A 21,357-nucleotide genomic window follows, 5' to 3' on the forward strand; every position below is an offset into this window, starting at 1 on the left:
CACCTGCACTCATCCATGACACGGTCTCCTCCTGCTGCTGATTCAGCAGAGATGAAATCAGATGAGAAGAATGTGTTGAAACTGTGCTGGAAGGTGACGACCACAGGATAGACTTCAGAGATGCTGCAGTCAAGTGCATCTGTCCCAGTGTTGGACTGTTCCTTCATCAGTGTGTGAGAGTCATGTAATGTCCATGTTTGCTGAGAGAGACTGAGCTGGTCTGACCCTCCTCCTCCTGTCAGAGGTGGGATGTTATTTAGAGGACCCTGGTCCTCTAAATAACATCCCACCCCTGAGAGAGACTGAGCTGGTCTGACCCTCCTCCTCCTGTCAGAGGTGGGATGTTATTTAGAGGACCCTGGTCCTCTAAATAACATCCCACCCCTGAGAGAGACTGGGCTGGTCTGACCCCCCTCCTCCTTTCAGGGTGGAGCCTGCTGGACAACGATGGTTGACACCAGGTCTGAAGAAGTGTAAGTGTTTTTATTTCATTCACACGTTCATCCATCTTCACACTGACACGTAACTCATTCATGAGTATCAATGATCAATAACTGATCAATAATAACTGCAACTGGGTTGTTTGTTCTCTCCATCAGATTCCTGTCAACTCACCATCGACACAAACACAATCCACAACACCATCAAACTGTCTGACAACAACAGGAAGGTGAAACATGTAATGGAGGATCAGTCCTATCCTGATCATCCAGACAGGTTTGATTCCTGGCGTCAGCTGCTGTGTGGAGAAGTTCTGACAGGTCGTTGTTACTGGGAGGTCCAGAGGAGAGGAGAAGTTTCTGTATCAGTGAGTTACAGAAGAATCAGCAGGAAAGGAACCTCTCGTGACTGTGTGTTTGGAGGGAACGATCATTCCTGGAGTCTGGACTGTTTTGATGATGGTCGGTACCGTGTCTATCACAATAACAGAGGAACATCTTCCTCCTCATCTTCCTCAGTCTCTGACAGAGTAGCAGTGTATGTGGACGTTCCTGCTGGAACTCTGTCCTTCTACAGCGTCTCCTCTGACAGACTGATCCTCCTCCACACCTTCAACACCACATTCACTGAACCTCTCTATCCTGGGTTCAGGTTCGGGTCTGGTTCTGGTTCTTCAGTGTATCTGTGTTGAGTTCAGTCTCCAGAGTCTCCTCCTGTCAGAGAAACTGTCTCTGTTGGACGGATAGTTGAGTCTGTACATGTCTGTCTCTGTTTCCATCAGAACACCTGAATCACACGTTGGTGAAACTGTTCTGAATGATTCCTTGGAAACGTCTTCCTCTTCCGGTCCTTTAAAGGTGGAAGCTGCCGTTATCAAGTTCAAGTTAACTTTATTAATACCCGTAGGTAGTTCACCCGTAGGTAATTAAAAAATGAAGAGGTTTGCAACAGCAGCAGACAGACATGGCAGGAATCCCGACGCTCACTGACACGATAAAATTAGATGTTGCCCACAAGGCAAAGAACAATGAATGAATAAAGAAAGTACAAAATCAAGGGCAGGGTTTCTAATAAATAGAAAAAAATACGTTAAGAGCAGGATAGACCTCAGTAATAATTAAAAAATATTAAGATTTGTTTAAAAGAGAGACAGCAGCAGGGACAAAGCTGCTCCTGTAGTTCTGAGTTCCGGGGACTATAACACCGTGTCGTAATAACTGCATGCGATGTGAGCGAGCGAAAAAATCTTGAGGTCGGTCCTCAAGATGGCGCTGACAACTAAAAATGTCACGTGACTGATCCCCGAGTTCTTTGTATCTGCACTCGATTGCTGTTCCTCCAGAAGACCCGGATGTCTGGCACAGTAGAATTGAAATTTAATTTCAAGAACTGAATTTGAATTGTGAGAGCTGAATGTAGATTCAGTTTTTCGGAATGTAGATTCAGTTTTTCAATGCAATGATTCAAATTAAACAATACAAATTCAAATTATGTGATTCAGATTCAGTTTTTTAATGCAATAATTCAAGTTGAGCAATTCAAATTCAAATATAAATGATTCAAATTCAGTTTCTAGTGGCACATATTTCTGCCCATAGTCTACAGACTTACAAGAGTACCACTTCCTTTCCATTTTACGCACGTTTTGTTTCAAAATGCGAATATCTGAATTATACTAGGGAGTTAAGCTCCTATGGTTGGAAACCCTCCTTTTAGTGGAGCACATTAATGAAAAATCGTTCACTTTGTGGTACAAGCGCCAAATTTGGTACACAAGTGCTTTTGGACCTACTATCTCATAAAAGTACATTGCCCACTTGAACAAACAAAGTGGCCACCATTTTTCAAGATGGCCGCCATTCGAAGTGGTTTGAAACAGCGTTTGAACTATATTTTGATTGAATAGTCCTATTCTGATGGTTTATACATTGAAATATGTGTTTTTGCACATGAGAAATACAACTCTGCATTTAGAAAATCAAAATTATTGAATATTATGATGATACAATGCGAATTAAATGAAAAAAACACTCACAAACAAAGACATTAGTTTCACTTAAAGCTTTTGGACCTGTAAGCTACTTGTACGGGAGGCCACGTAGAGGCTGTCTTTGTCTCCCCCATTTTTCTTCTTTTTTTTTGTATAGGCTATTTTTTTTATTTTTTATTTTTTTTTATTTTTAGATAACGGTATAAAAACACAGAAAAGGTGTCAAAGCATAGGCTGCATGTTTTACAATCCAGAACTTGAATCAACATAACTTAAAAAATAATAATTCAAATATCCAACTCAAACATTCAACTTAAACTTGGTTGTTCTATTTTCTTAGCCCTCACATGCACAGGCACACAACTGTGTGCACTTCAGGCCGAAGCGATAGCATTTGCATCGTCTTTGGCATTCAGTCTTGCAGCCACATTTTGTCAACTGCTCACAAGTCTGAGCAATGGGTGGAAGGGTTGTTCAGAGAACTTGCCAGATCTGACCATCTTTTTGCCAGCCCCAGTTGGCAGGACTTTCAGTTTGCATTTTGCACACTGTTGCTTGGCCCCATATGCAGGCAGCTTGGAAAGCAGACCGTTTCACATGCTGAACGAGGGGATGCGCTTGTTGGTGGAATGGCATCATAAGACCTTTGCTTCCGAGCAAACAAGTCCAGTCTTGCCTCATCAACCTTGCATGTAGTACTTTGCTTGTCATACATGGTGATGACAAACTTCTCAAGGATGTTGAGGTCTGCATCTTCTATGATAGGTGGGTATTGGCTGAGCTTTTTGAAGACAGGACTAACTTCAGGGCAAACCTCCCGTGCTTGCCATGCACTTTTCTTGCTTTTACCACGGAAAGCTGACACCACATCGCAGCCAGTGAAGGCATGGAAGAACAGCATGCCACTGGATTTCTCTGGGCTAAGATTCACCACCATATCATGAATTGGCAACCACCTAATGGACTGACCCTGGCCAAATTCTATCCAGATCTTTTCCAAGCCTGCATCCTGAAGAGTCGCAAAAACATTGACTGCAACCACAAGAATATCTGTGTCGCATGCCTTAATCAACACAGACTTTATCTGTTGCTTGGCTGCCACAATGCCACCTCCATCATCCAATCTGGATGTGTCTAACCTGATGGGCAACAGGTTGATTGCCTGAAATACAGGTATGTTTTTGGCTATCATGGAATAGCCGCCAGAACTACACTCATAACGGGTAGGGGGAGACTTCAACGCTGCTTTTGTATCTGTCTGACAGAGGCAACACTTGCTCCAGTCAGTTTTAGTAGCACAACTCAATGGATTATCGGCAGACATCTTATACAGTTGAAGGTCGAGGGATTATCCTTTTACCACCCAAACACACAAAATATCATAGCACATTGGAATATGGGATGCAACTAGGTTCAAGTATCTGGTGCCCTACACCTAGCCCGATCGTTCATCCAGTGCCATAAATCCTGTGCGATCTGTACACCATCCAGGTAACTAAAGCCCCGTTACCCTTGGCTCGGCTATCCCGCGCTGGCACATCCTGTCAATTCAGGTGCGGCTATCTAACTACAATGCTACAACTAACTAAACTTCTAGTTGAGTCTATACAGGGGCTTATTAGATAGCATTTGGGACACTAAGGTATACTACAACTACAGTGAGTACACCACTACAACAGTTAGTAAACTACAACTACAGTTAGTACACTACAAGCTGACACTGAACCCCATGCTGAGTCTCACAGCAGTGATGTCACCAGTGTGCCCTGGTTGTGCTTTGACATCACTCTTATAAAAAATTACTAACCAATAAATGTTGACCACAGAATTTTAATGAATTATCATTTATATTGCTAAATTAGTACTTTTATTTCAGTAAAGAACGCTTGTGTTGCTGTATGTGTGTGTGTGTGTGTGTGTGTGTGTGCGTGTGTGTGTGTGTGTGGTGAGTGACAGTCAAAAGTTTGGACAGATTTTCACAAATGATTCACACAAAAAACACATCCCTCAGAATTCTGCAGATTTTCACTTAGGATCATTGCAGAAAACTGAAGAAAAAAACGCGAAAACGCTACTTTTTAGTCATTTAATAGCCATTATCTTGAAAATTGGTGGCCATATTGGAAGTCAATTGACACCATCTAGTTATTCCAGTCATAATACATTCATTTTGATGCTTGGATCATTAACATTCTTCTGTTAATTCAAGTTCTACCTCAAAAACCTTTTTTTGGCGTTTGACGAGGCGGCCATCTTGAAAACTGGCGGCCCTCTTGGAATTTCAGCTGGGCAACGTACTTTTATTAGAAGGTATGTCCTGGACATCATTTGTACCAAATTTGGTGCTTGTACCATGAAGTGAACGATTCGGCTCAAAAATGGACTTAAGCAGCCCCACTATTTTCAAAGGAGCAACTTCATCTAAAGCTGAATGCAACAAATCAGCAGTGTTACTAGCAAGAAAATCAACATCAGAGGTAGAACCCAGGTCACTGGCCTCGACTACATCACTATTTCGCACTGTCGTAAGATAAGCAATGGCCTCCCTAAATTTAGCAATAGCTTCATCAGACAAACATCTGCTAAAATAATACCTCCTACTTTGCACTTCAGCATCGACAATATTAAATTCAGACGTTATTAAATAATGGTCGGATAAAAGGGAGTTTACAGGTGACACCAACAGACCATCAGTTTCAACACCGTAGGTGAGAACGAGATCCAGAGTATGATTAAAACAGTGCATCGGTTTGTCCACTTTTTGTGAGATACCCATTGATTCTAGAAGAGAATTGAAAGCTAATTTAAGATTATCGCTTTCAACATCCATATGAATATTAAAATCACCCACTATGATGAATTTATCTGTACTGATCAATAATCCAGAAAGGAAATCTGAAAATTCAGACAGAAACTCTAGATAAGCACCAGCAGGGGGCCGGTACACTACCACTAACACAACTGGCTTCTCTGATTTCCAGCTCGGGAATTTCAGACTAAGCGTGAGGCTTTCAAATGTATTATAGTTGCACTTAGGTTCAATTTTTGTTTGGAGACCGGAGTTATAAATTGCTGCGAATCCTCCGCCTCGGCCCGTGCTTCTACGAATATGGTGATTAAAGTAGCCGGGCGGAGTTGATTAATTTAAACTAACATACTCTTCCTCCTGTAACCATGTTTCTGTTAAGCAGACAATATCACTCCTGCTCTCTGTAATTATATCATTTACTAACAGAGACTTGGAGCTTAACGATCGTATATTTAGTAGTCCGCATCTAATTTTTGGGTGTCTTATTGGTACCAAATGTACATTGGTTTTAATTTTTACAAGGTTATTTTGGTTAACGCCTCAAAAATGCTGCACCTGGTGAAATTTTGGAGGGCGGGGAACTGCAACCACTTCTATTTTGCTAGGCACCTTGTTAGAGTTGCCAATTACATAATGCAATCCTATAATTTTAGAGTCGCCAATTACATCATGCAATCCTACAGTTTTGTTGGCAGGCGTTGGTCCTCGGGAAGCAGCAGAGAAGTGTGTTAAACTGCAGCTCTGCATCCTGGCCTGGATCCTGCGATGTCAGGGAGAGGGTCTAATAAAACTGGCCAAATTACTAGAGACAAGAGCAGCACCATCCCGGGTGGGATGAATGCCGTCTCTTTTAATCAGACCGGGCTTTCCCCAGAAACGTCTCCAGAATTGTCAATAAAGGCCACGTCGTTTTCTGAACACCACCGCGACAGCTAGCGACGGAGCGAGAGCATGCGGCTAAACATGTAATCGCTGGTCAGATTGTCTATCCCCGCTTTTATCTTTTGCAGGGTCAAGGGGTCTGCTGGATCCTATCCCAGCTCATTTCAGGTGAGAGGCAGGGGTTCACCTGGACATGTCTCCAGTCCATAGCAGGGCCACTTATATACCTGACACACTCACACTCACACCTACGGGCAATTTAGAATCACCAATTAACCTAATATGCATGTTTTTGGACTGTGGGAGGAAGCCGGAGAACCTGGAGGAAACTCACGCAAGCACGGGGAGAACATGCAAACTCCACACAGAAAGACCCTGCCGGGACTGGGAGTTGAAGGGGCCCATACTGGGCCCTTTATTGTTTTCTCTTGACATGTTGCCTTTGGGCTCTATCATAGCCAGGCACAACCTAGCTTTTCACTGCTATGCAGATGACCTGCAAATTTATCTTCCTTTGCTCCCAAACAAAAGTGGTGCTCTTCAAACCCTTAAATGAAGGTAAAACAGAATACATTTTCTTTGGTGATTCAGCACACCCTGGTGATCTATCTTTTAAAGTGAAAACTTCTGTGAGGAATCTTGGAGTTATTTTTGATAGCAGCTTAAAGTTTGACAAGCAAATTGACAGCGTGGTCAGGACCAGTTTTTATCAGTTACTTTAAACAAAGCAATTTTTAAATCATGCAGACTTGGAAAAAATCATTCATGCTTTTATAAGCTTGAGAATTGAGTATTGTAATGCTTTGTATGTTGGTGTCTCCAAGTCTTCTCTTAGCCGTCTTCAGCTTGTTCAGAATGCTGCTGCACGTTTTTTAACTAATACCCGATGTCGCGAACACATCACCCCGGTTTTATTTGCTCTTCACTGGCTTCCTGTTTCTTTTAGAATTGATTTTTAAATGTTAATCTTTGTTTTTAAAGCCCTCAATGGGCTTGCCCCTCTTTATTTATGTGAACAAGTGCGAGTTCAGAACTCCACTAGAGGCCTACGGTCCTCAACTCAGCTCCTCCTGGAAGTCCCTAGAACAAGGACTAAACTCTGGGCTGATGGGGCCGTATCGTCCCTAGAACCAGAACCAGGACTAAACTCTGGGCTGATCGGGCCTTCTCGGTAGCTGGACCAGGCTCTGGAATAAGCTGCCCCCAGAAATGCGCACCATCACTGACTTTGGGGTTTTAAAATCCAGACTGAAAACCTGGTTATTTAGACTGGCTTTTAATACATAGTATTGTTGTGAAATATTCTTCATTTAATTTTAATGATTTCATTATGTCGTTTTTAAATTGTTTTGTTTTAATGTGGATTTTAATGGAAAACACTTTGGTCACCCTGTGTGTTGTAAAGGGATTTATAAATAAACGATTGATTGATTGATTGATTGATTGATTGATTGATTGATTGATTGATTGATTGAACCGGGGACCTTCTTGCTGTGAGGCAACAGACTTAAAGATGTAGCTTTCTCTGGACTCAAACATAAGAAATGTTATTCCCAATTTGGCCTAATAATATCATATGTAATACAAACCATGGCAAATGTAGAAAAATAGATGGGTTTTAAATCAAAATGGCACAAACAATCCCCTATCTGGCATAACGCCAACTTATTGACGGGTGGCAAACCATTTATCTCTCAATCCTGGGCTGAACGTGGCATTTTGACATTGGGGGATATTTCGGGTCAAAACGCAATTTTGGACTTTCCCAACCTAATGTCCCACTTTGGTATCTCAAGAAGCTCACGGTTCCTCTATTTTAGAGTAAGGTCAGCCCTTAACTCACTCAAGATTCCATGGGGGGCTGAATTGAGGACTCACCCTTAGTATCACTGATAGAAAAATCTCCCCGAATGAAAACAGTCTCTTATATTTATAACAATCATACGTTCCTACAGGATCACCTGAGTGCAGATCTTGGGAGGCAAATAAACACCCAGGAACTGAGTCAATTAATTGGAATACGGTGTGGGAAAATGTCTTTCAATCATCTAAAAACCCAAATCACCAATTAATCCATTACAAAATCTTTCCCAGGACTTACTTAACACCACGTAAAAGATGGTATATGAAATATGACGGGTCTGTCCACCAACCCTGACTGTACGTTCTGTAATCAAGGTGTTATGGCTACATTAATGTCTTGTGGGAATGTCCAGATGTGCAAAGGTTCCGGGTTCAATTATTGGATAAGGAATCTGGTCTGATAGCGAGAAAACTCCCGCTAGAACCAGCTTTTCTCCTTTTAAACGATGACTCCAGATTTAAGATCGGTGAGGCGGAGCATAAACTCTGGCTAGCTGGCACGACCGCAGTGAAGACAATGATAGTTTTAAGGTGGATTCCACCGCACTAGTTATCAATCAATTACTGGCTACGAGCCCTACTGGATCTATCTGGAGTGGTCGTCAGCTCGCATCAATAACTCCAAGCAACAAACATTGGAGATCTGGAAAAAAGCTGCAGAGGATGTTAAAACATTGTTACTCTGACCTTTGACATATTCTCTTGCCCAAAATAATGCGGTTTGTAATTCCTGTATTTTGTTTCATCCTAGTCGATTTTCCTGACTCTGATTTTGTATAATATGTACAACTGTGTGTCCAGTTCTGTGTTTTTTGTGTGTTTTTGTATGTGTCAATATTAAATGTTAAAATTCAATAAAATGTTAATTGCAAAAAAAAGATTGTTAACAAGGTTATTCCAAAAGGAAAGGCCTGTAAAAAGAAAAGCTTACTCTACAGGAACTTCATAAAGCAGAGAACAGAAGATGCAGAAGGTAAATATAAAAGATATAAGATTAAGTTAACTAATATTATAAGATTAAGCAAAAAAGAATATTATAAAAAGAAATTAGAGGATAATAAAAACAATATTAAGGGGATATGGAATATACTAAACAATATTATCAGAGATGGTGCTAAACAAAACAATTTACCTAAATACTTTGTTAAATGACACTGAAAATTATAATATGGATGAGGTGGTAAGCAGTTTTAATCAGTTTTTTGTAAATGTGGGCCCTGAGCTAGCAAAAAACATCCCAAATCCAGGGCCAGAGGGAGACTACATGAATGAGCTAATAGAAAGGAATCCCCACTCAATGTTTCTGAAAGCAGTTGAGGAAAACGAAATTGTCAACATAGTAAAAACATGTAAAAATAAAACATCTACAGACTACAATGGCATTGATATGTCATCAGTTAAATACGTCATTGAGGGGGTATCGAAGCCACTAGCACACATCTGCAAGTTGTCTTTTCTAACCGGTACATTTCCAAACCAGATGAAAATTTCTAAGGTCATTCCGCTGTACAAAACTGGGGGCAAACACAACTTTACAAACTACAGACCTGTCTCAATACTGCCACAACTCTCAAAAATATTGGAAAAGCTTTTTAACAATAGAATGGATGCATTTTTGGAAAAACACAAATTATTTTCAGAGAGCCAGTATGGGTTTAGGGTTAACAGATCAACATCACAGGCAATAATGGAATCAATCAAGGGAATCACAGATGCAATAGATGACAAAAAACATGCAATAGGAGTATTCATTGATCTCAAAAAAGCATTTGATACAATTAACCATAACATACTATTCAATAAACTGGAAAAATATGGGATAAGGGGACTGGTATTAGACTGGGTAAAAAGTTATTTGAAAGGACGGCAACAGTTTGTAAAGTTGGGTAATAACTGCTCTGGATATTTGGACATTGTTTGTGGTGTCCCCCAGGGGTCAGTATTGGGCCCCAAATTGTTTATCCTGTACATTAATGACATTTGTAAAGTATCTAGGTGGTAAAAATTGGTCAATTTCGCGGATGACACCAATATTTTTTTATTCAGGTGAAAACATTAAACAAGTGGAAACAGTTAAACAAGGAAATGAAAAAACTAAAAATATGGTTTGACTGGAATAAATTATCATTAAATGTAAGTAAGACCAAGTTTATGTTATTTGGCAAATGCACAGTAAACACAAAGGTGCAAATAGAAATAGATGGGATTGAAATTGAAAGGGTGCACAAAAACAAATTTCTTGGGGTTACAGTAGATGACAGACTGAGTTGGAAACCACACATCAAACATTTACAGTCCAAAGTTTCAAAAAACATTGCACTCATACACAACGCAAAACAACTACTGGATCACAATTCACTTCGCACACTTTACTGTTCACTGGTCTTGCCATATTTACATTACTGTGCTGAGATTTGGGGGAATAATTACAAAACTTTATTACAGTTACTTACCATCCTGCAGAAAAGAGCAATAAGGACTATTCATAAGGTCAACTACTTGGAACACACAAATCCACTTTTTATACCATCAAAACTACTGAACGTCACTGACATCATATCTTACCAAACAGCAATCATCATGTATAAAGCAAAAAACAGACAATTACCAGGAAATATCCAAAAGATATTTAGGAATCGGGAGGGAGGATATCAGTTAAGAGGGAAACATAACTTCAAAATCTTAAACATACGAACAACCTTGAAAGGTTTCTGTATTACCGGGGGGGCGTTGACACCACCTGACTGGTGGTGTCGGGGTTTCCGTTAGTTTTACTGGGTTCTGTTGGGACCGGGGATGGTTTGTGCCGTTTCTCCACCAGAGGGCGTCATGGAGCAGCAGCTCCGCGGGAACTAAACTAAAACTCAACCGGTCCCGGTTTTCTGCAAATACCTGACCTGAGGTGAGGTGGTTTTAAGGAGTCTTATCCTTCTGTATTAAAAATGCTCCAAATGAAAATATCGATATGTTTGATACTTCAGTCATTTGTGGTAATGTTTATCATTAACAGGTGGAAAGAACCTAAACTATTCAGATTTTGTTAAGGTTTGGCACACCCTTCCTCCTCCAGAGGCCAAAGCCTGGTCAGGCTTGGCCAGAGCACCTGCAGCTGATCCTAATCACCTTCTCCACACCTGACAACCGTTCAGCCTCGTCACCCAGCCTGCTCTTAAACCTTCCTCCCATAAGCTGCTACTACTACTACTACTACTACTACTACTACTACTACTACTACTACTACTTGTCCAGAGCACCTGCAGCTGATCCTAATCAACTTCTCCACACCTGACAACCGTTCAGCCTCGTCACCCAGCCTGCTCTTAAACCTGCCTCCCACAAGCTGCGGTGTCAGATGATTCTCCAGCTCAGAGCCCCGTACTCTGCCCGGATTCCTGGACTTCCCTATTTTCCCGTTCGTGGACCTTCCCTTCCTGGGTCCTTTTGGATTTTACCTCGCTCTTTGGATTACTTTTTCCAGCCGTGAGTTTCCCTCTGGTCTGCGCCTTTTGTTGGACTTTCCAGTCGTGGGTTTTCCGGACTGCGCCTTGTTTTCCCATAGTTCCCTCCAGACGCGTTTTTACAGTCTGTGATTTTGTGTTGGTCTTCTTTCCCTCCTGTGGAGCGCCTTTTGTTAATAAACTTTGTTATATCTGAACCTTGCTCGTGTCGTCCTGCATTTGGGTCCGCCCTCCTTCCCTCGAGCCTAACAGATTTAGTCTATTTATTAAGGATCTTTTTTTAGTGATGGAAACACATTTTTCAAACACTCTGGTTTTTTGGTTGTGATATGTCAGAATCAGCTTTATTTGCCAGGTTCGAACATTGTCCAACAAGGAATTTGACTCCGGTAATTTCGCTCTTTGGTATTGATGAAGCATTGTGACAGCACGTGGTCAACCGGAATGTCCCCAGCCTCATACCCCGGCTTGACCCATTGTCAATCAAGTTCCAGCTTCCTACCCCCTGCAGGGAAGACGACTCATACCCCTGCACTTGTGGGAGGCAGTAGTAGTCAACGGAGCTGGCATAGGAAGTACAACCTTTGCTGCGCCTTCTTTCTGACGGAGTTGATGTGGGTGGACCACTTCAGGTCCTGGGAGATGGTGGACCCCAGGAACCTGAAAGAGTCTGTGGAGGAGACGGTGATGTTGAGGATGGTGAGGGGGGGGAGTGGTGGTGGGTGTTTCCTGAAGTCCACCGTCATCTCCACAGTCTTGAGCGGGTTCAGCTCCAGGTGGTTCTGACTGCACCAGTCATCTATATATCTATATTGTCATGTCATCTATATTGTGAATGAGGCCGCTACCTTTTAAAATAAATGGCTGAATAAGTGAGTCTTGTTTTTCATTCTAAAGCTATCTATACTAGATTTATCAGGCACATTTTACTCAATATTATATTCTTTTTAGAAACAAAAACAAATTTTTCCCTGAGCAAGATTTAAAGCTCCAAATTAATAATATTGAAATCCAACAGGTTTCATGTGTCAAATTTCTTGGTGTACTAGTGGATGAAAGATTAACCTGGGGAAAACATATTGAGTATGTATGCAAAAAAATTATGAAATCCTATGGTATTTTTAGAAGAGTTTCTTTCTTTGTTAATCATTCATGTCTCATGATATTATATTATAGTCTAATTTATCCATACTTGACGTATTGCAACATTGTTTGGGGCGCTTCTTATTCTTCGTACCTTAACCAATTATTTTTAATTCAGAAAAGATTATTGAGAATGATCTCATATTCTTCTCATCAAGCACCTTCTGCACCCTTATTTAGCAAATTTAAATTATTATTAATTTTTTCTATTAACAAGTTTCAAACATGCCTGTTTATGTTTAAGTTCATTTATTGCAAACAAGACATTCCAGGCACTTTTCATAATTTTTTTCTGTTATCAGATATTCACTCTTATTCAGTTAGAGGGAAGAACTTTCATTTACCTCTTTGTCGTACCTGCAGTCACAAATCCTTTATCAAATTCCATGGCCCTCAACTCTGGAACTGTTAAGATCGGTCTCTTAAGTTAGTGTCATCCTTAAAAACGTTTAGGACCAGCTTGGTGGGGTATCTTTTATCTAGGCTAAATTAATAGGCTATTCTTACGGAAATGAAATTGCCATTTCATGGATATTTTTGTTTGTGAACTTATTGTATTTTTCTTTGTTTATTATACCTTTTCTTTTTTCCTTTCTATTCTTTTGCTATTGACTTTGTTTTTGGTGATTTTGTATTGAGGGGAGGATTTCTTATAAGCCCTTCGGGCTTCTTTTCCTTTCCTGCACAAGTTATTTGTCGTTATATGATAAAAAATTATTGTGTTATCACTGTGCAAAAAAAATAAATACATTAATTAATTAATTAATTAAAAAAAAATATATCGGAAAGGAAATCGGAGGTATCAAACATCACTACTTGAGTGTGTGGATTCAGACGTGAACGGATTGTCCTGACTTGGTGGTCAAGGGTCAGAGTTTTATCTTTGGTTCCTCCTTCATGCAATTACCTTCTACTCTGATAAGGACACATGTGATTTCCTGTAAACGGAGCTGTTTGCTGTCACTCACCCCGGACCAACCCTTTTACGGCTCATTTATGGTTTCCAGGGTCACCGCTTATTATAAACTAAAGGCACAAACTTTGATTATGTAGTTTTTTCGCTGTCACACTTCTTCATTTGGTCATTCCAGGGATTGTTTTGCTGAGTTCATCCACGTCCAGCAGGAATAAATTAGGAGCTAAGAACAGGAAAAAGTAAAGGGAGGAGCTTATCTGGAAACAGATCTAGATAGTGTCAGTCTGCGCTCAAGGGTCAGATGGAATGTTTCCTTCAGGAAACTCAGGTTGGTTTATTTCACACTGAAGCTGTTCAGTTGCTGTGAGCGGCTGTGAAGGGTTTAATCAGGGCAGGAAACGGGTCTGTCCCGGGTCTCAAGAGGATTCTGTCCACCAACTGAAGGTAAGGTGTTTATCCTCCTCTAGAGCAGCTGTTTCCAGCTGTTTCCAGCTGTTTCTAACTGTTGGAGACATTAAGGAGCTCCAGAGCGGGTCCGATCACGGGACTCTTGCAGGGTTTTGAGCTCTGAACTTTTACTGATGTAAGGCTGGTGTAGAGTTAAGCCTTACCTTATTAAATTAAACCTTTTTGGGGTGGTGAGTAGGATAAACACGGGGAAACTTGTGCTGAGTTCCAGTGTACTTTAATGTCCGCTCAACAGTGTAGGATTTTAGAACATCAACACAGCACCTAGTGCCGTACTGTGGCGTATCACTCCGCCCAATCTAAAACAGACTAATCACTACAGATAAACTAGTCCCTGATTTACATCAGAATATAAAGAATATATTTATAAAATAACCTTAACAAAAATAAATCTCCTATTAAACTTATAAGGTGAGCATTAATCAATCTTTATGATGTAAAATTGTATGTATTTACTTTTATTTATTTAATTTTAGTTGTTAAATTTCTGGAAAAGAAAAAAAGTTAAATCATACATCAGAGAAACTATTCAGTTTGTGGCTAAATATTTGTACTTGTATGAAACTGAAGATTCATAATGCAAACCTGACATTTACTTTTAGTTCAGTTTGTGGAAAATGGTTGGCCTGGCTTTCTCTTTAAAACTTAAACAGTTATAAAGCATTACAAACTGTAACAATAGGGCAAACGTACAGTATTGTTTTGTATTTTGTGTCTTTCAAATAAAAGACAATTTTTTCCAGTCATATGTTCCTCATTCAAGGTTGTTAAAAAAATACTGCTATAATATCGTATCGTTATCATGAGATTAGTGTATCGTTACACCCCTATAGGGTTGCCACCTTTCAGAAATAAGGAACGCCCTGATTTCAGCAGCGCAGGAGCCAAAAAAAGCCCCAAAACTTCTAAACTGCATAAAAAGTGTTTATTTTATATGAAAAACAAAATGCTTTGATTTCAAGTTTAAAGTGCTTTATTAGCATTGACTTGCATGACTGTACAGACAGACAACCATACTAGCAACTGAAATATCCTCCTATGCTACGTACGTCCACATCAGCCCAGATGTAGAATATAGATACAGGTGAAGAATATGGTGTAAAAGTTAAATTTCAATAATTCAACTAGAAGATGGTTTAAAGGTTAATTTCTTTCACTAATTCAACTAGAATATGGTGTAAAAGTTAATTTCTTTCAATAATTCAACTAGAATATGATGTAAAAGTTAATTTGTTTCAATAATTCAACTTAAAAAGGTGAAACTAATATATTACCTAGTCTTATTACATGCAAAGCAATATATGTTCAACATTTAAACATTAAACCTATGTTAAATATTTGTTATAATTTTGATGATGGAATTGTTTATTGATTTCATAAAATATTATCTAATTTATTTTTTATTTGGGGTTTTCATAAACTGATAAACTGTGAGCCATAATGACCAAAATTATAACAAATAAAGACTTGAAATATTTCACTTTGAATGTAGTGGGAAATAATATATTTGTTTCACCTTTAGTGGAATTCACTACGAATGACGTTTTGCAATATATTCAAATTTTCCGACATTCACCTGTATATTATAACATCAATAAATAAGAGCATAATATATGTCCGTATTGCAGGTGTAACGAAGGTTCAATGAGGAGTCCAATTTTTATGAAAACCACAGACACAACTTAAGTTTGAAAATAATGATTTGTATTTGAAATTCACAAAATAAAACAAAATCAAGGTAAACACACAAATCTCAATGCCTGAGATTGGAACAAAGGTAACCTTAAGATCCGCAACCGGGGCTCAGTTTATCCAAATAACGCCTGTTAAGAAATTTGACCCGATGTTTTCGGAGATGAGAAGAGCCGCCGCCCCCGGGGAGCAACCTCAGCTCACAGCCCGAGAAGAGACGTGTCTGCCGGGTCAAGCTGCTGCGTCAGCCCCGGGAGAGAAACTCTCTCTGGGACGCTGCTCTGTTGAGAATCACGCCGGCTGAAATAAATCATTTAGGAAGATGTTGGTTTAATAGATGAAATCTAACAGTTGTAGCTACGCCTGTTAAGAAATTTGCTCCGAAATTTAGAGATTTATGTCTGCCGGTTCCGGAGTTTATGCCGCGTTCCATTTACCTCGGAAATCGGAAGTGGGAACTGGGAATGGCAGCCATCTTGGAATGGTAACTCGGGGGTGGTGAAGACTCTCCCACTTTCCCAGTGGGAAACCCCACTTTGAGGGGCGTTCCAGTTGAAAATTCCGACTGGGGACTGGGAAATCCCCACTTCCGAGGATAAATGGAACGCGGCATTAGGTCCGCGTTAAATAGACGCAGCCTACGGCGTAGGGTACGGCGTATTTTGTTTTTTTTATGCCACAGTTTGCAGATTGATTGTTGATGCGTGGGCTAACGTGTCTGCTGGGATTATTTTGCGAGCTTTTGCAAAAGCGTGCATTTCCGAGGCACCGCACGGCACGGAACGTGACTCTAACAGCGAGGAATTCGGACTGGCACAGCTGATTTAGCGGAGCTCTTTAATGCAGAAACAGAGGATGAGACTTAATGGGTTTGATTAATGTAAAAACTGAAATAAAGTAGCCTACAATCAAACAAAGTTTTGCTCCCGCTGTATTTTTAAATACGCACACTCCTGTGCTTGTGTGTGTGTGTGTGTGTTCTTATGTGTGTGCCGTTTCGGTCGGTGCGCCGTGTGTGTTTTAAATACAGAAATATGACACATAAGACTGAGGCCACGTTTACACGTAGCCGGGTATTTACAAAAACGGATATTTTCCCCTCTACGTTTTCAAAAAAATCCTCGTTTACACGGACCCGCATGAAAACGCTGTTAACGTCATGCCAGCCAATCAGAATCCTGGAAAAACATCAACAAATGACACGTGTGTAACTTCCAGTTAAGGCTGATTTATGGTTCCGCGTTACACCAACGCAGAGCCTACGGCGTAGGGTACGCAGCGACGCGCACGTACGATGCGCGTCGCCGCGTACCCTACGCCGTCGATTTAACGCGGAACCATAATTCAGGCTTGATGCTGCTGGCTGACGCGCTCACAGGCTTGAATGAGCAGGAGGCTGGACGGGGGGGGAGTTACTTTTAAGTGTGACTTTAGAATATAAAACAGGTAAAATACAAGAAAATATTGACGGTGGCCAAACTAATTGTAAACACAGGTCGCACACATGACGCTGGTGAGTTTCTGGTGCATAATGTGACGTTCTGAAGCTTAAATCTCCGTTTTCCTCCGTTTAGACGCAAACGTGAAAACTGAGTTTTTGAAAATCTCCACTTTGGCCAGAGTTTTCAGAAATGATCGTTTTTGGGGGCTTTGAGCTCCGTTTACGTGTAAACGAACGGCCAAAACGCATGAAAACGCCTCAGTTTTTGCCCCGTGTAAACGGGGCCTGAGGCTATGCCTTTTCACACGGCGCCCGTATGGTCGCGAAAATACAGTATTTATATATGAAATGTCAGAATAGGAAATATTTTGACGACACCCCTGAAGCAGTCACACGACACCCCAGGGAGCTACTACTGAGCAGCGTTGCGTCGTCTCCTTTCACTTCCGGGTGAATCCCCTCCCCCGGGGGAAAACCCCACCCGGGGGAAATTCTCGAGCATGCGCAGACTGTAATATCCATGTCTCCGTACACATGGCATTAACAAGGCGGTTGCGACTGGCTTATCTAGGTGCTGCAAGCGGGTTGATTAATCCAGTCTGATCAGATTACTTGACTGACTTAAGGTGTTCACATGCAGTTTAAAAGTCAGTACGATGTGTGCAAATGATCTCCAACCAGTTTGAATCGCTGCATGTGCACGTACTGACTGAGTCCAAGGTAGTTCGTAGAGATCGTAGGGGGATCCTTTGTCCAAATCCAAAAGGTTTAAACTAAAAAAACCTGACCTGAAACAGGTCAGAAAAGAGCAATCAATATCTCTTAAATCAAAATTCATTAGTTGTACAACATTTTTTTATCTTAAATTCTCAAAAAAAATGGCATCAACATTTACCCAAATGTCATAGGTAAAACCACTATAAGTGCTGTTACAATGGCTTTAAATAAAGCCAAAAGTTAACCAAAAAAAAAGTGCCACAAAACACAATTCACAAACAAAAGAACAAACCTTCAGTCGTTCAGGGCTAGAATATAAAGCCAAATCAAATTACAACTCAAAATCAAATAATGAAATCTTTTCAATGAGCTTTCATATGCTAATGCTAACTGCTAACTGTTTATGCTAGCAGGTCGTTAGCACCTTTAAAAGCTTGAGTTCAGCTCAACAAGACATTGTATGACTTAGAGTCAAAAAACAAGAGAAGTAGCTCACCGCTGATAGCTGCATATTTAGCATTTTAAAGTGCCTTCAAAGTGCTATTAAGGTCGCCGTCTGCCCATGTTGCACCAGCCCAGTGTTGATCACCAAGTGGATGCAGGAAGAGGAAGTGACCCCAGGCTAACCCGGATATATACACACACACACTGATTGGCAAATGTTTTCACCTGCTTTCACCTGCTCACTGCTCACCAGGCCAACCTTGGGTTACACAGGGCCAGTTCTATAAAATGATGACTAGGCTGCATCTCAGATCAGAGGGGGTGCACATGCCTGGCACCTTATTCAACACTAAATTATGCATTTTCCCATAATTTCAAGCGGAATGATAATAGCAAAATAAGAATTTTTAAAGTGTATTTCAAATGCTTTATTGCAGCAATATTGCTGCAGAACAAAGAAAATGCTACATTTAGTCTGGGCTACTTCACCCATCAGACAATCTAGCAACAGTTGTTTCTTACCCTTAAGATAAAACATAGAAATTCAAACTAATTTTATCTATACAGCTCAAAACCATCACTAAACATGACAGTCATTTCAAGTGGAATGATACCAGTCAAACAATAATATTTAAAGTGTCTTTCAAGTGCATTTTTGCAGCAATATCGCTGCAGAACAAAGAAAATGCTACATTAAGTCTGGGCTACCTCACCCATCAGACAATCTAGCAACAGAAAATAAAACATAGCCATAAAAATAAATATAACCATAAATGTACAGGACTGTCTCAGAAAATTAGAATATTGTGATAAAGTCCTTTATTTTCTGTAATGCAAAAATGTCATGCATTCTGGATTCATTAAAAATCAACTGAAATATTGCAAGCCTTTTATTATTTTAATATTGCTGATCATGGCTTACAGCTTCAGAAAACTCAAACATCCTATCTCAAAAAATTTGAATATTTTGGGAATCTTAATCTTAAACTGTAAACCATAATCAGCAATATTAAAATAATAAAAGGCTTGCAATATTTCAGTTGATTTGTAATGAATCCAGAATGTATGGCATTTTTGTTTTTTTTAATTGCATCAAAGAAAAATAAAGGACTTCATCACAATATTCAAATTTTCTGAGACAGTCCTGTAAACTTGCTTGCGTCGTTGTGCTTGAACCACTTCTGAATATCCATCGTTATTTTGTTAACGGAGCAGCAGAGAGCAGAATATCCATGTTACTTTGTGTTAACGGAGCAGCAGAGAGCAGCATCTTGCTGGTGCAGGAAACTGCGCACTGGAAGCAGATGAGTGACGGACACTGGCTGATTTATGGTTCCGCGTTGCACCAACGCAGAGCCTACGGCGTAGGATACGCGGGGACGCGGGGACGCGAATGTGCGGTGCACGTCGCCACGTAGCCTACCCTTCGGCGTAGGCTACACCGCCGGTTTAACGCAGAACCATAAATCAGGCTTAACGCATGCGCATTTGTCAGTTTTCTTTTCGTCTTTTCAACTGAGCATGCAGACACATAAACTGAGGGTGCAATGCTTATGCACCCTCGTAGAACCGGGCCTGTGGAACGCAACTTTTAATTCCCAATTACCAAGTCCTACCTGGAGATGAAGCCCGAGTCCTCCCTGCTGTCTGTCACACACATAGAAAGATCTGGGCACAGACGCAGCAGGTCCTGTTCTCCCACCACAAAGATTTTGCCGGCCTTAATGTTTCCTGTGTTTTATTTTGTTCATTATTGATACATTTAGTGTTGATGTGTGCGTGACAGACGTGTGTATGGGGCGTTAATGAAAATATGGGACAAATCGCATCCCGTATTAGTTCAATACGGGACGCAACATTTTTTTCTCAAATAAAGGACAATTCCGTATTTTACGGGACGGGTGGCAACCCTACACCCCTAGCAGCGAACGTTGAAAAACAGCAATAAAAAACACGCATTATGTTGTAGTTAGTCGTGCAGGTGATAAATGCTGTGTTTGGTTACTTTATAACATTTAGGGAACATCTGAGCCTGGAGTTAACGACTTATACTGATATTCACTAAAATGTACTGCTATTACTGTCAGTACTACTACGACTACTACTGTTATTACTAATACTACTACTACTGTTATTACTACTACTACTACTACTACTGTTATTACTACTACTACTACTACTACTACTGGTATTAGTGCCACGGCTGCGCCAGAGGCACTCCTCCTCCATAGCTATGCCATAGCAATGAGAGGAGTGCCTCGGGACGAGGCTGAAAAATGCAGCAATGTACACAAATGGGCTGCAGCCCCCTGTGGCACTCTCGAAATTTCTGTGATGACATTTTTCTAGTTAGTGCCACGGCTGCGCCAAGAGGCACGCCTCCTCCATAGCTATTGTGGCCTTATACACTTTAAGGGCGCACGTGAGATTCTGGCATGACCAATACACCAGAGACAAACGGCTGTGAAAATACAATTTCTTCTTTTATTTAAAGTCTGTAAAAACACCAGGTTTCTTCTTAAAACAAATCACACAATAGACCAACAATACAATCACACCTCCATATTTTGGGGCAGGGAAGAGGGGATTCTCGTTAAGGAATGGATCAATGGTCCAAAGATTCACACCATGCAGACACACGTGTCACACTAACTGTAAACCAGAAGAAAGTAAATTATATAAACCAAAACTGCAAACGTAGGATAATATAAATCAAGAAACACAGCAAACTAAAGAAAACTAGGCATACGTGAAATTCACACACACGGAAAATAGAGCACCATCATGCAAGAAAACCAAAATAAAGGCTATTAGGAGATGAACAATCAAGGACAAACATACAAAACCAAATGTAAACAGCACAAACGTAATGGAAAGAAAAATAAAGAAATTAACCAATGTGGTTACCAACCACACAAAGTATGAATTCGACAAGCTCTCAAGCCCCAAATCAAATAACAGATATAAAAAAAGGAAAAGAAAACAATAAACCCGGCCCAAAAACCTTATTGGTTATCTGCAGTTATACAAATGGACCTCCTGCCAATAGGGTTAAAGCAGGGGCAACAAAAACACAAATTAACCCAAAAGAAG

General features: G+C 40.5%; 1 protein-coding gene across 1 annotated transcript in view; it reads left to right on the forward strand.

The window, feature by feature from the left end:
- Positions 1-21,357, forward strand: part of LOC133425140 (NACHT, LRR and PYD domains-containing protein 12-like) — a 132,858-nt gene that overhangs the window by 8,839 nt on the left and 102,662 nt on the right. The window lies entirely within an intron of this gene.

This window comes from Cololabis saira, chromosome 24, assembly GCF_033807715.1.
Source record: "Cololabis saira isolate AMF1-May2022 chromosome 24, fColSai1.1, whole genome shotgun sequence".
In the NCBI taxonomy this organism is placed as follows: domain Eukaryota; kingdom Metazoa; phylum Chordata; class Actinopteri; order Beloniformes; family Belonidae; genus Cololabis; species Cololabis saira.